Genomic DNA, 26,091 nt, shown 5'->3' with positions numbered 1-26,091 from the left:
GTTCTTCGAATCTGAGCTCTGGGTCAAAAGTAATGTTTTTTGGTTGAATTCAGTTCTTTTGCCAATTCTGAGATACGCTTTGGTCTAACTCCTCAGGGAAAGCTCAGATCACCAAACGGAGGGGTTTTTTAGCTTTCCTATCTCAGGATACCACTAATATGTCTTTGTTGTTCGGATCTGAGTTCTGGGTCAAAAGTAATGTTTTTTGGTTGGATTCAGTTCTTTTGCCAATTCTGAGATACGCTTTGGTCTAACTCCTCAGGGAAAGCTCAGATTACCAAATGGAGGTGTTTTTTAGCTTTCCTATCTCAGGATACCACTAATATTTGTTTGTTCTTCGAATCTGAGCTCTGGGTCAAAAGTAATGTTTTTTGGTTGAATTCAGTTCTTTTGCCAATTCTGAGATACGCTTTGGTCTAACTCCTCAGGGAAAGCTCAGACTACCAAATGGAGTGGATTTTTAGCTTTCCCGTCTCGGGGTACCACTAATATTTGTTTGTTGTTCGAATCTGAGCGTTGGTTCAAAAGTAACGTTTTCTAGTTGAATTGAGTTATTCTTCCAATTCTGAGATTCACTGGTGTAACTCCTCAGGGAAAGCTCAGATCACCAAAGAGAGTGGTTTTTTAGCTTTCCCTTCTCAGGATACCACTAATATGTCTTTGTTGTTCGAATCTGAGTTCTGGGTCAAAAGTAACATTTTTTGGTTGAATTCAATTCTTTTGCCAATTCTGAGATACCTTTGTTCTTACTCCTCAGGGAAACCTCAGATCACCAAAAGGAGTGGTTTTTTAGCTTTCTCGTCTCCGGATACCATTAATATCTGTTTGTTGTTTGAATCTGAACTCTGTGTCAATAGTAGCATTTTCTGGTTCTGGGTCAAAAATACCGTTTTTTGGTTGAATTCAGTTCTTTTGCCAATTCTGAGGTACGCTTTAGTCTAACTCCTCAGGGAAAGCTCAGATCACCAAATGGAGTGGATGTTTAGCTTTCCCGACTCACGACACCACTAAACAGGTGTTTGTTGTTTGAGCTCTGGGTCAAATGTTGCATTTTCTGGTTGAATTCAGTTCTTTTGCCAATTTTGAGATACGTTTTTGTCTAATTCCACAGGGAAACCTCAGATCACCAAATGGAGTGGTTTTTTAGCTTTCCTGTCTCAGGATACCACTAATATGTGTTTATTGTTCGAATCTGAGCTCTGGGGCAAAAGTTACATTTTTTGGTTGAATTCAGTTCTTTTGCCAATTCTGAGATACGCTTTGGTCTAACTCCTCAGGGAAAGCTGAGATTACCAAATGGAGTGGTTTTTTAGCTTTCCTATCTCAGGATACCACTAATATTTGTTTGTTGTTCGAATCTGAGCTTTGGGTCAAAAGTAATGTTTTTTGGTTGAATTCAGTTCTTTTGCCAATTCTGAGATACGCTTTGGTCTAACTCCTCAGGGAAAGCTCAGATTACCAAATGGAGGTGTTTTTTAGCTTTCCTATCTCAGGATACCACTAATATTTGTTTGTTCTTCGAATCTGAGCTCTGGGTCAAAAGTAATGTTTTTTGGTTGAATTCAGTTCTTTTGCCAATTCTGAGATACGCTTTGGTCTAACTCCTCAGGGAAAGCTCAGATCACCAAACGGAGGGGTTTTTTAGCTTTCCTATCTCAGGATACCACTAATATGTCTTTGTTGTTCGGATCTGAGTTCTGGGTCAAAAGTAATGTTTTTTGGTTGGATTCAGTTCTTTTGCCAATTCTGAGATACGCTTGGGTCTAACTCCTCCATCAAATGGAGTGGTTTTTTAGCTTTCCTGTCTCAGGATACCACTAATATGTGTTTATTGTTCGAATCTGAACTCTGTGTCAATAGTGTCATTTTCTGGTTCTGGGTCAAAAATAAGTTTTTTTTGGTTGAATTTGGTTCTTTTTTCAATTCTGAGATACTCTTTGGTCTAACTCCTCAGGGAAAGCTCAGACTACCAAATGGAGTGGATTTTTAGCTTTCCCGTCTCGGGGTACCACTAATATTTGTTTGTTGTTCGAATCTGAGCGTTGGTTCAAAAGTAACGTTTTCTAGTTGAATTGAGTTATTCTTCCAATTCTGAGATTCACTGGTGTAACTCCTCAGGGAAAGCTCAGATCACCAAAGAGAGTGGTTTTTTAGCTTTCCCTTCTCAGGATACCACTAATATGTCTTTGTTGTTCGAATCTGAGTTCTGGGTCAAAAGTAACATTTTTTGGTTGAATTCAATTCTTTTGCCAATTCTGAGATACCTTTGTTCTTACTCCTCAGGGAAACCTCAGATCACCAAAAGGAGTGGTTTTTTAGCTTTCTCGTCTCCGGATACCATTAATATCTGTTTGTTGTTTGAATCTGAGTTATGGGTCAAAAATAACGTTTTTTGGTTGAATTCAGTTCAATGGAGTGGTTTTTTAGCTTTCCCGTCTCAGGATACCATTAATATGTCTTTGTTGTTTGGATCTGAGTTCTGGGTCAAAAGTAATGTTTTTTGGTTGAATTCAGTTCTTTTGCCAATTCTGAGATACGCTTTGGTCTAACTCCTCAGGGAAAGCTCAGATTACCAAATGGAGTGGTTTTTTAGCTTTCCTATCTCAGGATACCACTAATATTTGTTTGTTCTTCGAATCTGAGCTCTGGGTCAAAAGTAATGTTTTTTGGTTGAATTCAGTTCTTTTGCCAATTCTGAGATACGCTTTGTTCTTACTCCTCAGGGAAAGCTCAGATTACCAAATGGAGTGGTTTTTTAGCTTTCCTATCTCAGGATACCACTAATATTTGTTTGTTCTTCGAATCTGAGTTTTCATTCCAAAGTAACTTTTTCTAGTTGAATTGAGTTATTCTGCCATTTCTGAGATACGCTTTGGTATAACTCCTCAGGGCAACCTCAGATCACCAAATGGAGCGGATTTTTAGCTTTCCCGTCTCAGGGTACCACTAATATTTGATTGTTGTTCGAATCCGAACTTTCATTAAAAAGTAACATTTTCTAGTTGAATTCAGTTCTTTTTTCCAATTCTGAGATATGCTTTGGTCTAACTCCCCAGGAAAAGCACAGATCAGCAAATGGAGTGGTTTTCTGGCTTTCCCGACTCAGGACACCACTAAACAGCTTTTTGCTGTTTGAATCTGAGGTTGGTTCAAAAGTAACATTTTCTAGTTGAATTGAGTTATTCTTCCAATTCTGAGATAGAGTGGTTTAACTCCGCAGGGAAATCTCAGATCACCAAATGGAGTGGTTTTTTAGATTTCCCGACTCAGGATACCACTAAGGTGTTTATTGTTCGAATCTGAGCTCTGTGTCAAAAGTAACATTTTTGGTTGGATTCAGTTCTTTTGCCAATTCTCAGATACGCTTTGGTCTAACTCCTCTGGGAAACCTCTGATCACCAAATGGAGTGTTTTTTTATTTTTCCCATCTCAGGATACCACTAATATGTGTTTGTTGTTCGGATCTGAGTTCTGGGTCAAAAGTAATGCTTTTTGGTTGAATTCATTTTTTTTGCCAATTCTGAGATACGCTTGGGTCTAACTCCTCAGGGAAAGGTCAGACCACCAAATGGAGTGGGTTTTTAGCTTTCCCGTCTCAGGGTACCACTAATATTTGTTTGTTGTTCGAATCTGAGCGTTGGTTCAAAAGTAACGTTTTCTAGTTGAATTGAGTTATTCTTCCAATTCTGAGATTCACTGGTGTAACTCCTCAGGGAAAGCTCAGATCACCAAAGAGAGTGGTTTTTTAGCTTTCCCTTCTCAGGATACCACTAATATGTCTTTGTTGTTCGGATCTGAGTTCTGGGTCAAAAGTAACGTTTTTTGGTTGAATTCAGTTCTTTTGCAAATTCTGAGATACTCTTTGGTCTAACTCCTCAGGGAAAGGTCAGACCACCAAATGGAGTGATTTTTTAGTTTTACCGTCTCAGGATACCACTAATATGTGTTTATTGTTCGAATTTGAATGTCAATGGTAGCATTTTCTGGTTGAATTCAGTTCTTTTGCCAATTCTGAGATACGCTTTGGTCAAACTCCTCAGATAAACCTCGGATCACCAAAAGGAGTGGTTTTTTAAGTTTCCCGTCTCACGATACCACTGTGTTTGTTGTTCGAATCTGAGTTCAGGGTCAAAAATAACGTTTTTTGGTTGAATTCAGTTCTTTTGCAAATTCTGAGATACTCTTTGGTCTAACTCCTCAGGGAAAGGTCAGACCACCAAATGGAGTGGATTTTTAGCTTTCCCGTCTCCGGATACCACTAATATCTTTTTCTTGTTTGAATCTGAGTTATGGGTCAAAGATAAGGTTTTTTGGTTGAATTCAGTTCTTTTGCCAATTCTGAGATACGCTTTGACCCAACTCCTCAGGGAAACCTCAGATCACCAATTGGAGTGGATTGTTAGCTATCCCATCTCGGGGTACCACTAATATTTGTTTGTTGTTTGAATCTGAGCTTTGATTCAAAAGTAACGTTTTCCAGTTGAATTGAGTTATTCTTCCAATTCTGAGATACACTGGTGTAACTCCTCAGGGAAAGCTCAGATCACCAAATGGAGTGGTTTTTTAGCATTCCCGTCTCAGGATACCACTAATATGTGTTTATTGTTTGAATCTGAACTCTGTGTCAATAGTAGCATTTTCTGGTTCTGGGTCAAAAATAACGTTTTTTGGTTGAATTCAGTTCTTTTGCCAATTCTGAGGTACGCTTTAGTCTAACTCCTCAGGGAAAGCTCAGATCACCAAATGGAGTGGATGTTTAGCTTTCCCGACTCACAACACCACTAAACAGGTGTTTGTTGTTTGAGCTCTGGGTCAAATGTTGCATTTTCTGGTTGAATTCAGTTCTTTTGCCAATTTTGAGATACGTTTTTGTCTAATTCCACAGGGAAACCTCAGATCACCAAATGGAGTGGTTTTTTAGCTTTCCTGTCTCAGGATACCACTAATATGTGTTTATTGTTCGAATCTGAGCTCTGGGGCAAAAGTTACATTTTTTGGTTGAATTCAGTTCTTTTGCCAATTCTGAGATACGCTTTGGTCTAACTCCTCAGGGAAAGCTCAGATCACCAAATGGAGTAGATTTTTAGCTTTACTGACTCAGGACACAACTAATACGTGTTTGTTGTTTGAATCTGAGCTCTGGGTCAAAAGTTGAATTTTTTGGTTGAATTCAGTTCTTTTGCTAATTTCCTCCTTCGGCCATGGCTATGCTTCCTCACTCCTCTGTTAACTACCAGCTGAGCCCGGAGGAACTACGGTGGCTGCCTCAGCTGCGGAGACCGCCACTTTTGCTCCTCTCGTAGGTGACGGTCAGCCTTTTGCCGCAAGTGTGGAAAAAAGGGCCACATTGTGGCCGTCTGCCACTCTCGTCCTCCCAAAGTGAGGGTGGCTAGATTGCCTGTTCCTAACTGCCAGCCTGCCTCAACCTCCTCAGCTGCATGGCAAGGGTGTTACGCCATCATGGAATCTGAGGGACCAAACCCTGACTGTATAGTGGACTCTGCCTCTACTGCCTTTGTGGGTCGTGGTAGATGACCTCCGCGTCTTCATCGAAGGCCAGCCCTGCACCATGGGGCTGGACACTGGCTCAGCCCTCTCCATTATATCCTGGGAGACCCTTAAAGTTTTGCTTCTGCACCTCTGCTGGCATCACCTGTCCCCCTCTACATGTCATCTCCGAGATTATCAAGGGAACCCTATTCCCATTGTGGGCTATGGCACTTTTGTTGTACAGTATGGCCATTTCAAGGGCCCCCTGCCCCTCATTGTGGTCCGAAACCCCCTAGCTTCACTGTTATGGCTTGACTGGTTCTGAGCCCTGGGTCTATCCGTTGCTGGCATAAATTCCCTACCTTGGCCTCTGACCTTGACTCCTTACTAGCTGAATTTGGCGATGTATTCGGTCCAGCTTTAGGCTGTTACAACGGCACCCCTATTTCCCTAAATTTGGATCCCTTGGTGGCACCTATCCGCCTTAAGGCCAGGAGAGTGCCTTTCGCACTTTGGGAAAGGGTCGACGCGGAACTAGACAAACTGATAGCGCAGGGCATTTTGGAGCCTGTAGATCATTCCCGTTGGGAAACCCCTATTGTGATTCCCCTCAAGTCCGATGGATCCATTAGGATCTGTGTGGACTATAAGACCACCATGAACAAAGCGTTGCAGGCCCACCCCTACCCCGTTCCTGTCATGCAACATGTGTTGCACTCCTTGGGTCAGGGCAAGATTTTTGCAAAATTGGACTTGGTCCAAGCATACCAGCCGCTTCCCGTAGACGAAGCCACTGTGGCGGCGCAGACTATTGTTATGCACTGCTTTTACGTGCCGCCGTTTCCAATTTGGCATCAGTGTCATCCCTGGGCTCTTCCAAGGATTGATGGAGCGATTGCTCCATGGTATCCCTGTTGTCATGCCGTATTTTGATGATGCCCTGATCGCCGCTACCGCTATCAGGGCTCGTCAAGACACTCAGGGCGGTGCTGACAAGATTTCGGGCTTCAGGCCTCCATTTGAAGCGTTCTAAGTGTCAGCTGGGCGTCCCTTCGGTCGAATTTTTAGGTTACCTCATAGACCAACACGGTATCCACCCCACTCCTGCCAAAATTGACACCATTGTTTCAGCCCCCACGCCCACCAATAAGGCAGAGCTACAAGCCTTTTTGGCTCTCCTAAACTTTTATGCTATTTTTATTCCTCACAAGGCTTCCGTAGCGGAGCCTCTTCACTGCCTTTTGGACAGCTCCGCCCCATGGGCTTGTACTAGCTGTGAGGCACATGCACTTGTGGCTGTCAAGCACCTTTTGACAGCTGCCCCCATGCTCATTCAATACAATGAGTGCCTGCCCCTTCTCCTCGTCTGCGATGCCTCTCCCTTTGGTGTTGGGACCGTTTTGAGCCACTCCCTTCCCGATGGCTCCGAGGCCCTGACCACATTCTACTCCTGCACCTTGTCCAGGACTGAGCGCAATTATAGCTAGCTGGACAAGGAGACCCTTGCGGCTGTGGCGGGGGTAAAAACGCTTCCACCACTACCTATATGGCCGGTCTTGATGGACCATATACCCCTTTTGGGCATTTTGGTGGGAGATTAGCCAACCCCCCCCATCTCCCTTCGCATGTCCTGCTGGTTCAAATTCCTGGCTTTCTACTCATACACCCTACTCTATTGGGACCTGCAGACGCTTTAAGCCGCTGCCCGCTGCCCCAGCTTGTCTCAGACCCAGACCCTTCCTCTACTGTTTCTCTGATTGACAATCTGTGCCTGCTGCTGTCCCCGGCTGACATTGCTCATTCCTCCCTTACGGACCCCATCCCCCATAGGGTCCTAGACGCAGTTCGCAGGGGCTGGACGGAGAATACTCACTCTGCCGAGTTCCTGCTGTATTTTCAACACCGAGACGAGTTGTCCGTTTTACAGGGCTGCCCATTGTGGGGCTCGAGGGTTGTTATTCCCTCCGCGCTGTGCCAGCAGGTCCTCACCTGCCTCCACAAGGGCCATCCAGGCATTGTGCAGATGAAATGCCTCGGCCGCAGTTATGTCTGGTAGCCCTCTATGGATGCGGACATTGTTGGCTGGGTTCAGTGGTGCCCTCCATGGCAGGCTGTCAGGCCAGCCTCACCCATAGCCCCTACCCAAGAGTGGGACACCCCCTCCGTGCCGTTGAGCCGTCTCCACGTCGACTTCATGGGCCCCATAGACGGACATACCTTCTTCCTTGTAGTCGACGCGCTATCCAAATGGGTCAAACTTTTCCCGATACGCTCTACCACATCTGGCGCCACCATTCAAATTTTAGATAATGGGCCACAATTCACTTCTGAAATGTTCCAAACGTACCTGGCAGGCCTGGGCATTTGCCATGCCCAGGTCGCCCCCTACCACCCCTGCAGTGAATGGCATGGCCAAATGGGCTGTCTGCTTGGCTAAGGAGGCCCTTGCACGACTGCACCACCTTCCCTGTCCAGCCAGTCCAAATGTATATCTGGGCCCAACATACTGGCAAGAGCCCTGCCGAGACTCTCATGGGCTGTCGACTCTGTACCATGCTTGATCACCTCCATTCCTCTTACTCCCCTTTCCGCTTCCCCATTACAGGGGCCCCTACGGTCTTTTCTGGTGGGGGAGGGGGTATTTGCATAAAACTATGCAGGCAACCTCAAATGGCCGCTGGGACTCATAACAGAAATAACGGGGCCCTGTTCTTACAGGGTCCAACTCAGCAATGGACGACTTTGGCAGCGCCATATAAATCAACTGCGCCGCTGTGAAACCACTCAGTCGCCTCTCCAGTGGCTGCACCAGCTCCGGAACTGCCATCAAACACTGCCTACTCACCACAACCATCTCAAACCGGCCTCCTGAACTGTGTGTTGCCTTTCGCAATTGCAGCCCCGGGCTTACCTTTGAATGTTTGCGCTGGACTGGGGGTTGGGCCTTCCATTCAGCTGCGTCACGGCCGCGGACCACCTTCTCCTCCTCTGACGATGGTGGACACTCCCATACAAAGGCGTTCCCAGTGCACGCAGAGAAGACCACTATACTTAAAAGATTAGGCATTCACGATCCAGGGGAAAGGAGTGTTACGTCCTCCTGGACCCGGCCAGCAGCCGAAGCCAGAGCAGGAAGAAGATCTGATTGGCTCTGGCGCGGCTGCTAGCCGGCGGGAGAATTGGTTCCCCGCCTGACAGCTGTCAGTATAAATAGTTGTCAGGCGGCTGTTGTTCTGTTCTGTTCCTTCTTGTTAAATCTGCTTGTCCTGGTTATACAATAAATATACTGTTGTGAAGAACGTTCTCCTGAAGTCGTCCTTTAAGATTTAAAAATATCTTCGCTTTGGAATCTCTCATAATTTTTGAAGAGTTTGAATTGATTTTAAAAAGCCCCTCAGTTTTATGCGTCAGTGCTTTTGCCATTGGAAGTTTATTAGAACTAGAACTATTTATAGACTGGATGATCCACAAATATGTTATAGGTTCTTGTTTTAGGTGTTTCATCTTCTGTGTCTCTCTGTCTCTCTCTGTTCCTGTCTCTGTCTCTGTCTCTCTCTCCTTCCCCTCCCCTCTTCCCTGACTTTGAGACAGAAATAAAAATGATACAATTTTCTGCTATGTTTTTGATGTGGGTTTACTACACCTTTTGCATGCTCTCCTTTTGCTGCCTTTCATTGGGCAAAAAAAAAAGAAGCTTCAGGAACACTCTTACTTTCCCACTGAAATGGTACATATTTATATACTCACATGCTCTCAAATAGGTTCACAGGAGATGTAAATAATAGACTTGCAGAAATGTAAATAATACATATATACATTCATAATATATAAATAGCCACAGCTGACTTCTTAAGGAAATATTTCATATGGTTTCATTTCAGTATTTGTGGCTATTGATCAAGTAATCTAAAAACTAACAAATTTGATATAGTGCAAGTGTTCAAGGGCTATAGTTGCTGACTAATGTGCTGACAAACTGGCCTGTAGCTGATCCACAATAAATGTGCTGGTCTTTAAAATGTCACAAGACTTTAATTTCATACAGTACTTACCCCTGTCAACTTGATGAAGTTGAAGACAGACAAGGCAGAATCCTGCCTAAAGCTGAAGCTCCCAAGTGCCTTAATACTGGGACCTGTTACAGTGTCAAACTTGTTACACTTCTGTTCCCTGTACTACCTTCACATTCAGAGATTGCTTTTTTTCACCCATGATGTGGACCTCTGTAGAAATTGATTAAATAAGCAATAGATAAAAAAGCTCCCTTCTAAATTATCAATTTGCATGTGCACAGTGGCAGAATTTTATATATATGTACAGTATTGTGATGCTGCTGTTGCTTGTGATATTTCTGTTCTCAACAATTCTTCAGCAACCTTCACAAAAATGAAAACTTCCTAAATTCAATAGGCCCTAACTCCAAATAAATGTATAAAAAGTTTCTTTCAAATCTTAGTAGTACCTTGATTTGTTTAGTTTTCCCTTAAAGTCATTTTTGTGTCATAGCCTGTTTAAAAAGCCCTTGGTGCTGTCTCTTGGTGCATAAACATTTTTTAGAATGATTTCTCCTGCAAAAACCTTTTTTAAAAGACAACACTAATCATTTCCCTGTTGTGCAATAAATTCCTGTCTGTCATAGAGAAAAAAATAGCTTTCAAAACTATTTTCTATTTGTATAAATATGTGGAATAGGTATTGCTTTCAAAAAGCTTTTTATAACTCTTTTCCATTTAGATTTAGTACCTATGCTGCTACTCTAGTTTAAAAATACACTTCTCTAGGTGGGCAAAATGTGCCTTTTCCTTTTTTCAAAATATATCTTTCTTGCTTCCTTCCTTATTTATTTATTATTAACCAAATTTATAAGGCCCCAATTAAAAAAATGTGGGTACAGCATAAAAACATGAAATAGAGCAAAACTAAAACTAAAGTCAATCCATATAATACAACAACAACATATACAATATATAAAATATAAAAGGGTAACCAAGAAAAACAGCCCAAAGAGGACTCCATTCACCTGGCCCACCCCTAAGGAAAAAAACAGGCATTAACAACTTCCCTAAAGGCAAACAGACTTGGAGCCTGTGATATATGTGTTCCTTATATTGCTAAACATTGCCCTTTTTCTCCATGTAAAAATATGCCTTTGCCCAAGGATGCCAAATTTTATTTTATTCGTGTGAAAAGACGATGACAACTTCTTGGGTCAAATTTTGTCTCCACTCCGCCTCCCATGAGCATCAACTTTTTTCAATCCTGTCTTTTTTTTCCAAAGCTGACCTTATTTTATGATCGCAAGCCAGTCTAGCATGTCAATATCTCCAGAGAGCATTTTAAGGTGCAACATAGGAGTCTAGATAGCAAACTGGATCAATAATGAGACTGCCATATATATATATTTTTTAAATTTCCAATGTTAATCCATTGGCTGATTCTGCCCTCCGACCTATTAATCCCAGTAAATATCACGTGACAGTAAGTGTGAATCATATTATGGTTAAGATTATTTTGGATAGGAAATCTGCTAGATAGAGATATTGTACAGTCAGGACAAATAGGTATCTTGTAAACTTTCTATCAACATACCAGTTTTGGTCCAGGTTATAATACATTTCCATCCGCTTTCTGTCTTTGGATGGAGTTTTAGTGTTCTATCTTTGGTACTGGTGGGAAGCTTAGTTTTAACTTGTCTTTTGTTTGAAGATGGATCAGGCTATTATACATGGAGGATTACTGTCAGCTGCAGAGAGTGATACAAGGATAGGAAGATTATGTAGCAAATAGTTCATTTCACTTCTGACATTCTTTTAAGTAAGTCTGTGAACTTCTAATGGTGATGTTAAATCAGTTGTGGTACCATAAAGTTTAATAATTAGGGTTTTTTGTTTAGGCTTGTCAATACCTCTCATGCCTTTCACATAATTCATATATTATCAATTACACCTCCTTAATTTTCTCCAACATATATAGCTATTTTGATGTAAATATTTTAATATTGACTTAATAAGTTGCAATATTTTCATGTCTACTCAGAAGTGAGCCCCACTGACTTTAGTGATATTTATTTCCAAGTAAATACTGTAATCCTCTATCCAATTACTTGGAAATAAATCCTTTTTAATTAAATGGCACCTATTTCTGAAAAGGCAGACAGTAAACCTTTCACTGTAAATCAATATTTACTGCCAGTCATTGTATATTATTGTTGTTGTTATTGGTGGGTTTTTATCGAGTTTTAATTTTGGGTTAACCAGCCAGATTTGTTATAGCAAGGAGGACAGTCACATAAATAGATTAAAAAATAAATAAATAAAATGTTCTGTTTTTTCAGAATGTTTTAAACATTACTTAGCCTTTTTTTTTTGCCTTTGAATCGGTTTTGACTAGTGTTTCTTAGTATCATTTTCAGAAGTGGATTGCAATTGCCTTCTTATTAGGAATGAGAAAGAGTGACTGATCCAAAGTCACTCACTGGCTTTGTGCCTAAGGAAGGATTAGAACTTCTGGTTGCCTGGTTTCTAGCCCAATATATTTCACCACTATATTAGGCAACATGCCATATACATACAGTGATAAAGATGCTCTTAGGAGGTTATGCCTTAAGCTACAGACTCTGCTCTCCTGACTATTATAGCATATTTCCTTTTGTATCTGCTCTCTGTAGTAATCCTATGAAAGTATTAATATTTTAAGCCATTTACATACTGTCTTCGTATGTTTAAATCCCTGTGATGTTTCACATATAAGCATTGATAGCTATCAACACATGTAAATATGTCTAACCAACACGATAGACTGAAGTAGAATAGTAATTTTAACCATCTCAGAATACAATGAGATAAAATTATACTATTAGATTTAAATGACAAAAGAAGCAAGAAAAACCCATTCTCTGTAACTGACACTGTTATCCTACTGTGTGTACTAAATGAGATGGAATTATTAAGGGACAAGCTTGAAAAATCCTATCAGTTTGGTGTGTCAGAATACCCTAATGTTCAATTGCCATTCACTCTGCCTATGGCTAAGGAATCAGGGAATGAGGCAGGGATTGAATTAAAATGCTAGCATGAAAAATAGCCAATGTTGTCAAGTGATATCAAGTACATTTTTATGATTCTATTGAATTTTGGAAACTGTAACCATGGCTCTAGCATCATACAAGGCAACATAAAAAAGTCTTCATTAATAATCAGGGCTGTATAATCATTATGATTTGAAAGCAGAGGTGGGTTTCTGTTGGTTCACCCCAGATTAGGCAAACTGGTAGCTACGGTGGGAGGCTCTGCCCACTTGCCTGTCCGCTTCTGCGCACATGCAGAAGCATTGCAAGTGCACACACGAGTGAACCAGTAGTAAAATAAATTGAACCCCACCACTGTTTAAAAGATGTTTATTACTGATCTATTTGCATGTGCATATATACTCTATCACACATGAAGGGAATACCGTATTTTTCAGAGTATAAAATGACCTTTTTCCCTCATAAAAGAGGCTGAAAATCTGTGTGTGTCATACACTGAATCAGCATTTTTTGCCTCCCGAAACACCGCCCGTTCAACAAAATGGCCGTGCATAGCTTGTAGGAGGCTTTCAGAATGCGCCTGGGGGCTGTGGAGGGCAGAAATGAGCAAAAAATGCCCCCCCAGCCCCCAGCAGCACTCTATAAGCCTCCATAAGGCTATGTATGCAATTTTTTAAAACAAAAAACGAGCCCGTTTTTATGAAAAACAGGCTGGGTTTTTGCTCGTTTTTGCCCCCCTCCCGGAGCACTCTGCAAGCCTACCCTCCAAGGTTACTCATGCCTTTTTAAAAAAAAAATAACAGGCCCATTTTCATGAGTGCAAAAACTTTTTTTCCTTTTCTAAAGCTCTTTAATTGATTGATGAGAATTAGATTGATCAAGTACTTTGCCGGCAGAAACAAAGTCTTAGGTGCTGCAGATTGCCAGCGCTTTCCTTCTCCAGCAATGGATAAATACACCTAGAAACATCTACCTACTTACCTAAGGTGACCAGATTTTCAGATTGGAAAAGAGGGACACCCTTGACCGGGGGGGGGGGGCTTGATTAAAAAAAAAATTTTTTGTCAAAAGGTCACCCCAGGACACTGAAACCAGCATAAATACGAATCTGTTGCCAAACAAAATTTTGATCACGTGACCATGAGGATGCTGCAACGGTCGCTAAGTGTGAAAAATGGTCGCAACGGTCGCTAAGTGTGAAAAATGGTCTCAACGGTCGCTAAGTGTGAAAAATGGTCATCAGTCACTTTTTTCAATGCCATTATAACTTTGGTCACTAAATGTTTTCCCCCTCCTCGAGACTCCTCACTTCTTCCTTCATTCCTCTTGCTTATCTACCTTCACCTTATCTGTCTTCTGCTCTTTCCCTCTCTTCCTTCCTTCCTCCCTCCTTCCATCCTCTTCTTTCCTCACTCACTCCCTTCCTCCTTTTTTCTCTTCCTTCCTCCTTCCATTTTTTATACGATATAAAATTCAATGAGGGTGAAACACACCAAATCTGGCAAAGCTGCCTTGCACCAACCTGGCCTGCCCATAGAATAGCAGCCACTTTGAGACACATAAACCTGGTCTGAACATATTGCATCACAAAGATTTGCAAAGATCACATTTGCAAAAAGGAACATTTCTTGTAGTAAATACATTTTATAAACAATTTAAAAGTAAAAATCCCCCCAAAATAATAAAAAAGGTATTCTATAAATAAAAGAAATCCTTAAAAACCATTGTTAAGTATTACACCAGCAATAATTTATACTGTCACCATTTCAAACTATCATCAGAAATACGAATCCGTTGCCAAACATCAACATTTTGATCGCGTAACCATGAGGATGCCACAACGGTCGCTAAGTGTGAAAATGGTCGCTAAGTGTGAAAAATGGTCATCAGTCACTTTTTTCAATGCCATTGTATCTTCCTGATTATTAAAAGTGCAAATTCACTCAGTGTCAATCATGACTCCTGAGTCCATTTCAAAGTATTGTGCATAAAAATTTTAAAAATGGCTTGTTTCAATTTATTTTGGATAGAATCTTTTTTTAAATAGTCTAAGACAATTTAAAAAAAGAATCAACACAGAATACCACTATTTTAAAAAATCATATGCACAATAAATAAAATATTATTTTAAAATACATTGAGCCTATACTCCTTACAGTAAATGACTCATCTGGAAACAAGCCAATAGCATTTTTGTGCTTTCAAATTTACAGATGTTCCAAAATCAGCTTAAAGTCCAAATATTTAAAGACCACCCCCCTCAAAGCTATCTTACCAGAGCTTTAAATATCTTCTGGGGAGGCCCTGTAATCCCATTCATGACAAAGGTAGGGCTTTCTCAGGAGGAAGGTTTCAGCTGGTGCCCATCCTTTGGAAACCTCCTCCAGAGCAGGGAGCCCTAACCTGCTGTCCATTCAGGAAGGGTGTACAAATTATTCTGTCTTCTAGAGCCATTGGGATTTAATATGGTTTTATCACTGGATTTTCTTTTTATTGTTTTTGTGGAATTGTTACAATGATTTTATAATAATATAATTTTATTTGGCATTTTTGTTGCTGTAAACTGCTGAAAGCCCCTGATAGAATACAAATTATTTAATAATAAATTTAAAAAGCTGGATACAAGATATGAAAACATTGCAAACTATTGTTCAAGATAATTTGAGAAAAGGGAATAATTCACCAAGAGTGCTAATTACTGCTAAGTTATATAGCAAATCAGATACTAAGGCCTAATGCCACAGAGGGGAGAGAAATTCATAAGTTTTCAAGATTTCCTGCACTGCTTCAAACATATACACTTAATACCAATGAATCCACAGCTATTATTTGATACAAGAAGATGGGTATGGAGAACGGAAAGAAATTTAAATTAATAAAAAAGATGCCACTGAAATCATCTGTTTTAAATTATAATCCCTCTTCCTGACAGTGGATCAATAAAAAAAGATTATGCCCAATTCAAACTGGAAAAATACATTTAGCTCAAAAAAATAAGATCGTCATGGTGATGAAAGAACATGGCAAGTATCCCTAGGAATTATTTGTCTCTCCAGGCAAATAAGGAAATACCTGTTGCTCTGGTCTTTAATGCAATTCTTGCTTAAGACAGAGCCCTCCCCCGAAAAAATGCTTCTGCCGGGCTGCGAGAGCCACGTGGAAGTTGTCTGCACAGCTGAAAAAAGGACTGTTTGCTGGGCTGGGAGGAGGAGACAGCCCCCTGCCTTCTCCCCCTTTGGCTTTGCGGAGTTCACAGCCAGCACGGGCGGCAAGTCTGGATGGAACCACGTGGAAGTTCTCTGCGCGACCGGCAGCCGCTTTTTACTCCCGAGTAAAATTTTTACTCGGGAGTAAATTCCCGAGTAAAATTTTTTACAAAACATGATTTATTTTACTCACCACCAGTAAGCGCAGCTGCAACCCCAACAAGAAAGACAAAATAAAATGGAGACTCGCCCATGCGTCCTCAGCTAAGGAGTCCAGCCAATCAGTGAGCTGGTTGGCCAGCTCACTGATTGGCTGGAGTCCAGCCAATCAAATCAGTGAGCGGCAGGCTGGGCTGGCTTAAATTTGTAGGTAGCATAGAACAGAACGATGAGCCAGCCCAGCAGCTGATGGGCGGGAGCTGCGAGCGCCAAAAAAAGCGTGCCTTTTAAAAAAGCGGGCGGGACGCGGGAAAATGCATCAAAAAGCGGGGGTGTCCCGCCAAAAGCGTTATGTCTGGTCACCTTATACTTACCAACTTTCTCTCTCTCTCCCTACCTGCCTACTGTATTTCTCTCTCTCTCTTCCTCTCCCTCTCCCTACCAACTTACCTACTCTCTCTCTCTCTCCCTACCTATCTACTATATTTTTTCTCTTTCTCTTTCCCTCTTTCTATCCCTCTACCTACCTACTTACACACTCTTCCCCCCAGCCTACCTACTGTATTTCCCCTCCCTCTCTCTCTCTCTTTCTCTATCCCTTTATCCACCTACCTTCCTACTGTATGTCTCTCTCTTTCTCTCCCTCTCTATCCTTCTATCTACTTACTTACTTTTTTTTATTTGCCTCTTCAAAATCTTGGTGTGTCTTATATTCCAAAAAATATGGATATACTTGGTTGTGCCCTGATCTACTTGCTTTCCACTGGGTAGGGAGAAGATTTAAATTGTCATAAATGCTGGAAATATTCTCATGCATCATAATCTTATATTATTGCAAGGGAAAAAAGAAAAAGAAAAACAAACAAAAAATATTATCCACATTCAAATAAAATAAGTAGTTTAAATCTATATAACCACAGATTCACTCCTAAAGGACCAGTACAATTTCTAAATCCTGGAGATTAATGAGAGATTTCCATAGTCTCTCTTAGGCTTGCTAAAAGTAATATGGGCATTGATCTTTTGCTGTGAAATGAGACATTATGGGGATGAATTAGACATAGCTTTGGATAAGGGACTCCAGCAAGCTTTAAGTGAAGCCTTTAGTTGTTGTGCCTGATGTTGGCTGAGATAATTTGTTCCACGCTGAAACTTATAGTAAGATTTATATAGTGCTGGGTTTCAAAAATTGTTGGAACCTACTCTGTGGGTGTGGCCTTCTTTGTGGGAGTGGCTTGCCACCCATGTAAGCAGATGGGAGTGGCTTGCTACCCATGTGACCGGATGGGAGTGGCTTGCTGCCCATGTGACTAGATGGGAGTGGCTTGCCACCCATGTGAACAGATGGGAGCAGTCTGCCACTCATGTGACCTGGTGGGAGTGGCCAAGACGATGTCACTGAATTCTTTGCCCCAATGGATGAACTACAATAAGATTAAAATAACTACAAAAACAATAAAAGAGCTACTTACAGATGGAAGATAACTGTTCTTGCCAGTCTTCAGTATCATGGATGAATGGACTGCACAAAGAAGAAACACAGAAAGCAAGACTTTAATTGCATGCACTGCATTGAGATGAAACCAGCACACAAAATAATAGAAAAGGAAAATTACTGTCCTTTTTTGCATCTTCTGCACCACCACCTCACCACCTTGCTCCAATAACCTGCACAAAGGAGAGACACAGAAAGCAACACTTTAATTGCTGGCACTTCACTATCTCAAGGAGGAACACAACACAGAGCACATCACACCCAGCAATAAAGACAGCTACTTACAGAGGAAGCATCGCTGGCTTGCCGGTCTTCTGCACACCACCTTATTAGATTTAGGTTTAGGTTTATTGGCTTTACTTTGCTCAAACAACCTGCACAAAGGAGAGACACAGAAAGCAACACTTTAATTGCTGGCACTTCACTATCTCAAGGAGGAACACAACAGAGACCAAACCACACCCAGCAATAAAGACAGCTACTTACAGAGGAAGCATCGCTGGCTTGCCGGTCTTCTTCACACCACCTTCTTTCTTTACTTTGCTCAGAAAACCTGCACAAAGGAAAGACACAGAAAGCAAGACTTTAATTGCTGGCACTTACACCTTACATAAGAATAACACAATGAAAGAGATACACTCAAGTACTTTACTTGTGTTATTGCTTTTCTGGTTGTCAACCTTCTCAGGGTTGACTCAGCCTTCCATCCTTCCGAGGTGGGTAAAATGAGGACCCAGATTGTTGGGGGCAATATGCTGACTCTCTGTAAACCGCTTAGAGAGGCCTGAAAGGCCTATGAAGCGGTATATAAGTCTACTGGTATTGCTATTGTTGATATCTCCATACTGTTTTTAGGCTTCCAGATTCCTCTGTTGCAGCTTTCCTCGTCTTTATGTGTGGATCATCAGCCGTGTGGTGGTGCGCTCTGAGCCAAACCTTCACTGTAGGAATTGGGTCCCATCTCTCAACAGGTATGCCAACAACACTTATCACCATCAGATTACTGATGTTTGGAACAATTAGGCATGTTCTTTGCTCTGAACATATGAGGTTCATTTTTGAGAACCCCCTTTCCGCCTCTGCTGAACTAACAGCAATTGTCCTGACAATATCTCTAGCTTTTCTGACAGGAATTTTGTAGTTATCTGAATTTTTCAGCACATTTTCCCAAAAACTCCCTGTAGTTGTTCAAATCAATTTCATAATTAAAAATACGGCCAAATTCAACCAATGCTTCCTCTGCATCACCCCATTGAACGACTACATCTTTCATGTTCCAGTAACCTGGCTCCAAATAGATGATAAAGTCTAACTTTTGTGCTGCTGGCAATAGGCTACTTGTTCTTAGATGGTTGCAATCCATCAGCCTTTTCTTTAAATTGGTGATGATGCTTTACAAAAGTTTTTCACGGGGAAGGGCAACAAATCGTTGGTTTGGAGCTAAATTGATGTTTTGAAAGGCTTGTGTTTTTAGCAATTCCACAAGTTCTTTCTCATATTTGCCCTTTTTCTGTAGTAGCACTTCAAAAGCACCAATTGTTCACAACCTAATTTTTTGGCCACAATGATATTTGTCGCTCTCCCCTGTAGGGCATTTGACAGAACAGAAATCTCACTTAGGATGTCGATAATCAGGGCCAAATCCTGCAAAAAATGTAAACTTTCAAAATGGGAAGCCATGCCTGGGAACCTTTCATTGCCTTGAAAAAACTGATGTAGCGCTGGATAAGCACGCCACACAGCCATGGTTGCCCTTAAACTATAGGCAGCCCATCTTGGTCCCAAAACTCTGCCAATCTTCACAATTTTGATGTCCAATTGCTCGGAGATTTGGAAGAGGTCATTCTTGCTCTTGCAGGATTTGTGGAAAGTGGTGTGCATTTTATCCAGGAAGATCTTGAAGTGGTTGATCTGCTTCACTTCTCTTATTGCATCATCCAGCACAAGTTGCAGGTGGTGGTTCAAGCAGTGCCAGATGATGATGTTTGGGAATTCTTGAGCTATTCTGGCGCTGACTCCAGATTTTCTTCCCAGCATAATGTTGGCACCATCGGAGCAGAAAGTGATCAAATTCTTCCGTAGATATTCGGTGGTAAATCCAACTTTGTGCAAGCTTTCCATTGATGCGGAATATATGGTCTCCGCATCTTGTCTCTGTAATTCCAGAAGCTCAACGAAGATGGTTGCTGGGCATTCTGGATCCTCAACTCTAACAAAAACTATCAGCACTGCTCTCATTGAAAGTGTTGAGGCTTCATCAATTATTAGGCACACCTTTCGATTATTGGCAATAATCCTTGAAAACACGGTGGTCTTGATTTGTTTTGCAATGAATTCAATGATTTTCACTGCAGATCTTTGTGAATGCAAGCCAACTCCCACATCCACTCCAAGTGTATTCAGCAAATTTACTTGCACTTCGATGTCTGAGAATGGATTACATCTCTGCGCCAGATCGTAAACGGTAGAAAATATTGTGCAAGTACTGGATAAATGTTTCTCAGTTGACTTATCCAGGGATTTCGTGAAAGCTTCCTGCTCCTGTTGCTTACTGGTTTCCACACAAATAAGGTGTGCCTTTGACTGAAAATGTTCCCTTAATTTTTTTTCTGAGCGATGCTTGTTGTATATCCTTGCTTTTCCCTGCTAGTGCCACCTGGAAATGTTTCCACTGTTTGGAAACTTGAATACCTTTCTCCAACGGAACATGGGTTTTGCACAGTACTCACAACCCACCTTCTTGTTAGATACTTCCAGTCCATCATACTTGTCCTTGAAGTGTCTGTATTGCTGCAAATTCCAGCAGTCAGGAAGTTGTGGAACTGCAGTGGAGTCGATGGACTTGCTGCTTTCTCCGACCTCAACTGGTGGTAGTGGTCATGCTGGAGGTGCTGGTGCAGCTGGTGAGGCTGGTGGTGGTGGTGCGTCTGGCGGTGGTGGTGCATCTGGTGGTGGTGGTGTGTCTGGTGGTGCTGGTGAGGCTGGTGGTGCTGATGTGGCTGGCAGTGCTGGTGTGGCTGGCGGTGCTGGTGCGGCTGGTGGTGCTAGTGCGGTTGGTGGTGCTGGTGCAGTTTGCGGTGCTGGTGGTGCTGGTGGTGCTGGTGGTGCTGGCGGTGCTGGCGGTGCTGGTGACTGCTTTGGATCAGCTGATTCCTCAATTCTTGGTTCTTTGGAGAAGAAAGTGGTCATACTCTGTTGCCTCTTCTTCATTGTGCTAAGTAATACTAACTGCTGCCGAAGAAATAAAACAATATTGGACTCAGTTGTGGTTGTAAGCTGAGGACTCTGTAGTCACTACAGGTAACAGAAGGGACCTCTGCTTTCAACCAACAATGTACAGTCTTTTCAAGAAGGATGAGAAACAGGAAAGATATAAACAAACAGGAAAGATATAGTCTTTCATCCAAGAAGATAGTTCAAGAATTAATGTCATATTCCCAGAGCAATACAGATTTCCTTTTTCTGAAATTTAGTTCTCAGTTCCAAAAAACAGGAATATATGAATTCATATGAAATTATGAATTAGCACTTAGGTCGGTCCAAGTAGCTATTCAGAAGTTAGTGGTTAGAAGCAATCGTAAAGCAAGATATGGAATTAAAACCAGAAATATTTTGTTGGCTATTTGAAAGGGAGTATAATATATATTTAATTTTGCACATGTTAGCAGCTGCTGGAATTGTATTTGCCTAACAGTGGAAAAACAGAGATATGTAAATGAATAAATATTACAATGTGCAGGAATAAATAAATTGACAATTAAAATCAAGAAGGCTTTGAATACTTTTTCACGTGGGATTTCTTTTAGCAATTGCTAACTAACGGAAACAGAAATTAGAAATCCAAAAGTATGAAAGAACGTATGAAAGGTCCCTAAAATGTATAAGGGAATATTACTAGATCATTATTAATGTGTAGATAACTGTGGGACATACACACCCACACAAACTATGACAGGAAAACACCAAAAAATAAGAATTCCCCCCCCCCCAAAAAAAGACGGCAAATGAAACCAGTTTTTTTCCTAACCCTAAGGACAGGAAAGACAAAGTCACTGGAATAAAAACCATAAAAATAAAGGCATTGTGGGAAATTATAGCAATAGCAGTAGACTTATATACCGCTTCATAGGGCTTTCAGCCCTCTCTAAGCGGTTTACAGAGAGTCAGCATATTGCCCCCAACAATCTGGGTCCTCATTTTACCCACCTCGGAAGGATGGAAGGCTGAGTCAACCCTGAGCCGGTGGGATTTGAATCGCTGAACTGCTGATCTAGCAGTAGCTTGCAGTGCTGCATTTAACCACTGCACCACCTTGGCTCAAATTATAAAGGACAGGCGCTCACAGAACCATCAACCACCTCAGAATTACCTAAACAACAAGGGTAAAACACACTAAATCCTGCAAAGCTGCCTTGCACCAATCTGGCCTGCCTATAGAAAGGCAGCCACTTTGAGACACATAAACCTGGTCTGAACACTTAAAAGCAACATATTGCATCACAAAGAAAACATGTGCAAAAAGGAATAACATTTCTTGTAGTAAATATATTTTATAAACAATTAAAAATAAATTTCCCCCAAAAATAATTTAAAAAGATATTCTATAAATAAAAGAAATCCTTAAAAACCATTGTTAAGTATTCCACCAGCAATAATTTACACTGTAGCAATTTTAAGGTATTGTACCAGCCATAGTATACTGTAACCATTATTCCAATGCATCAGAAATAATTTATACTGTAATTATTTTAAGGTATTGTACCAGCCATAGTATACTGTAACCATTATTCCAATGCACCAGCAATAATTTATACTGTAACCATTTCAAACTATTCCACACACAATAATTTAAAATGAAACCATTAAAAATATTCCATACACAGTAAATTACAATAAAACTATTTTAAAAAATTCTATGCACAATACATTTCAAAGTATTGAGTACAGAATTTTTAAAAATGGTTTATTTTAATTTATTTTGGATAGAATCTTTTTTTAAATAGTCTGACAATTTAAAAAAAGAATCCACACACAATAAATAGAAGTAAACCATTTTAAAATATTATACACTCAATACTTTTAAGTAAAACTATTTTTAAAAATTCTGTGCGTTAAATAAAATATTATTTTAAAATACATTAAAAAAATAAAAGAAAAAAACCCGGGACACTTACCAGCAGGCAGAATTAGCAGCACTCCGATGCGATGGATGGATCCTCGTCGCGATGGATGGAAGCAACAGGGAGCAGGAAGGCAGAGAGGCATCAGGAACAGGTAAGACCCTGGACTGGAGGGACAAGGCTAGGGTCACTAAGCAGGTTGCCTGGCAGGCTCAACCAGCCAGGCGAGGCTGGAGAGGGGCAGCTAGGCCGCCTTTGCCACCAGCCTGCAGCTTGCGAAAGCTAGGCCGCCGCTGCCCCCCCCCAGCTGCATGGCATATGCCAGCCCACGGCCTTGGGAAAGCTAGCCCGCTACCGCCGCTACCGCCACTACCGCCCTGCACCCGCCTTCGGCCATGTGGCATACACCAGGCCACGGCCTTCCCTCACGAAAGCTAGGCCACCACCGCCGCTACCCCCCCCCACCCATCTTCGGCCGCATGGCGTATGCCAGCCGACGGCTTTTGCGAGGAAAGGCCTGAAGCCCTTCCCTTGCGAAAGCTAGGCCGCCACCGCCACTGCGCCGCTAATGCCTCCACCTGCCTTCAGCCACATGGCATACGCCAGCCCATGGCTTTCACTGAAGTCCCTCCCTCGCGAAAGCTAGGCTGCTACTGCCACTACCTGCCCCGTACCTGCCTTCGGCTGCATGGCCTACGCCAGGCTTCAGGCCTTCCCTCATGAAAGCTGGGCCACTACCGCCGCTACCGCCCTCCACCCGGATTCAGCCACGTGGCGTGTGCCAGTCCACGGCTTTTGTGAGGGAAGGCCTTCAGGCCTTCCCTCGTGATAGCTGGGCCACTGCCCCCCCCCCCAAGTCCCGCTGCTAGCCTCCTGAGTCCCTGGAAGGCAAAGGGAGTTTTCAAATGGAGGTGAAACGCAAAGTGAGGTGTCTCGGCAACAAGACCCTTTTGAAAAGAGAAGAGAAAGACTCTTTTCAAAAGAGGAATGTTAGCCATTGGCGCCATGCTTTTAAATGCTTCACCTCCAGCTCACTCACTGATTGGCTGGACCGGCACACTGGGCTAGCTTAGTGCGGACGGGCGGGGGAGTGAGCGAGTGAACTGCAACGTGCCAGCAAGGGCGCTTTGCAGCGACAGGGGCCAGGACCGGTACCGGTGTTAATTACACACACACACACACACACACACACACACACACACACACACACACAGAAACCTCAGAAAACCGACCAATTTTAGCCAGCAGAAGTAATGTCTCAGCATTTCCACTTAAGCTTCTTCATAAAACATCATCCTTTCTCTTTATATTTTATAAAGTCAAACCCTCATTGTTGATTGATATGGTTTGTATGGTTTCACAGCACAATATGTATATGTTACAGCATACATACACATACAAACCCAGCTGTAAAGTGATAAATGAAACAAAAATATGTAGTACATTGTCTTTTAAAAATCACATTATTTCCATTGTAATAAGAATTCTATAATAAATAAGAATAATTCTTATTACAATGGAAATAATAATAATTCCCTTTACAGAGCCAAACTACTTTATTTTAAGGTACTGTAAGGTTTCAGTCTCAGGAAGTGGGCACTGGCAAGTACTTGTAGGAAAAAAAACTATCCTTTTTGACTTTCTCTGCAGTTTCTTTTCCTTTTGTCCTTTTTAATTACAGAGCTGATGCTTTATTGCAATGCTTAATTTATGAGAAAATAGAGATTGAGAGGGTTTCTTTACTAAATAATACATACAAGGAACTTCAAAAAAACTTTCTGCAGATGCAGTAAACTTACAGCTGCATACCATGACAATTAATATGTATCAATAATAAATCTCAGACAAAACCTAATTTCTTTTTTTTTAATTTAAAACATACTTTATTTTAAAGAAAACATAAAGCTGTCAAAAATTAAAATGAGCACAACATGATACTTAGACAAAAGATAAATATTTTGAAGAATCACAAATATTATCAAGCACAGTAAGGAATAAATGAGCAGCTGTACTCCTTTCCTCCTTTCCTTCCCCCTCCTTTCCCTCCCTCGATCCCCCCCTCCTTCACACATACCTTCCCTCCTTCCCTTCCTCTTTCCCTCCTCCTTTCTTTTCTCTTAACCTCCCTCCTTTCCTCCCTCCTTCCTTCCTTCCTTTCAACACTCCTTCTCTCTTTCTTTCCCTCCCTCTTTCCCTCTTTACTACCCTCTCATCTTCCCTCCCTCCTTCCTCCCCCAGTTTCTTCTCTTTCTTCTCTCCTTCTTTCTTCCCACCTTCTTTCCCTTCTCTTCTTTCTCTTCCTCCTCTTTATCCTTCCCCCTTCTTCTGCCTTTCCTATTCCTCTCCTTTCTCCTCTCCATCCTGACTTCCCTACTGTCCTCCTTCCCTCCCTTCTAACCTTTGTTACATTTGCATATTTTCCTCTGCTGAGGACAACCTGGTTCTCTTTTCCTTTCCTTGCTTGAAGAGGCAAGGATTATAAGTCCTCTCGCCTCATCTAAAATGAAGTTTAATCGCTAATTTCATGCAGGTAATTATAGCGGATTTCCTATCAGCTTTTTTAAGTTTTCCCAACATTGTAGTGTAACAAAATTGCTCGACGGTGGGTTCTCGCCCCTGATACATTTCTCCTTTCGCTTATCTCTCAGTTGTTGTATATTGTTCATTTGAGTTATTGGTTTAATCGTATTAGGTTAGTCAGCTATCTCTTTTTATGTCTAAGACTTCACTGACTCATCAAGCCATTTGTACAGCTTCTCCCAGACTATATAAAAGTCTGTATCTTCTTTGTCATTAATTCGCATCGTCAATCTGTTCATTTCTGCTAGTTCTAAGATTTTATTCATCACCATAGTGTTGGTGGGGGCATTTTCACTCTTCCAGCACTGTGCGTAAACAATCCTTGACGCTGTCAGAATATGGACTAGGAGGTATTGGTCAGATTTGCAAATTTTTTGATCTATTATCCCTAATAAGAAAGTTTCCGGCTTAAGTTTTAGTTTAATTGACAAGATTCCATTCAGCCATCCTAGTATTTGCTTCCAATATGCTTTGGCTACCGGACACGTCCACCACATATGGTAGTACGTGCCCAGCACTGTTTTACATTTCCAGCATATGGCCGAAACTTTTGAAGACATTTTCGCCAGTCTTGTCGGTGGAAGATGCCAGCGGTAGAACATTTTATATATATTTTCTTTATAGGCCGTCGACTTTGTCAATTTTAGGTTCCATTCCCAGACTCTTTCCCAGTCGTCTAGGTCTATTGTGTGGCCGATGTTTTGGGCCCAGGTTACCATGACTTCTTTTACTCTTTCTGCTTCCGTTTTTCGAATCAGTAAGCAGTTGTATATTTTTGAAATTAATTTCTCATCTGGTCCAATTAAAATTTTATCTAATTCCTGGTTCTTGTTCTGGAAGCCGGGTTGTGCTAGATCGAATTTGTGTTTGTTTTAAATTTGAAGATATGGCCACCAATCGATGTTTATTCCCTTATCAGCCAAATTTTCCCTGGGGTTTAGTTTGTTTTGGTCGTCTAGCAACTGTTGGTAGGTAACAATTTTATCCAAGTTTATCAAATTCGGGTATATCAGG

This window comes from Thamnophis sirtalis, unplaced genomic scaffold, assembly GCF_051295495.1.
Source record: "Thamnophis sirtalis isolate CommonGarterSnake01/CBP01778 unplaced genomic scaffold, rThaSir2_p1.2 scaffold_12, whole genome shotgun sequence".
Lineage (NCBI taxonomy): Eukaryota > Metazoa > Chordata > Lepidosauria > Squamata > Natricidae > Thamnophis > Thamnophis sirtalis.
Note: the sequence above shows the minus strand (reverse complement) of the source record.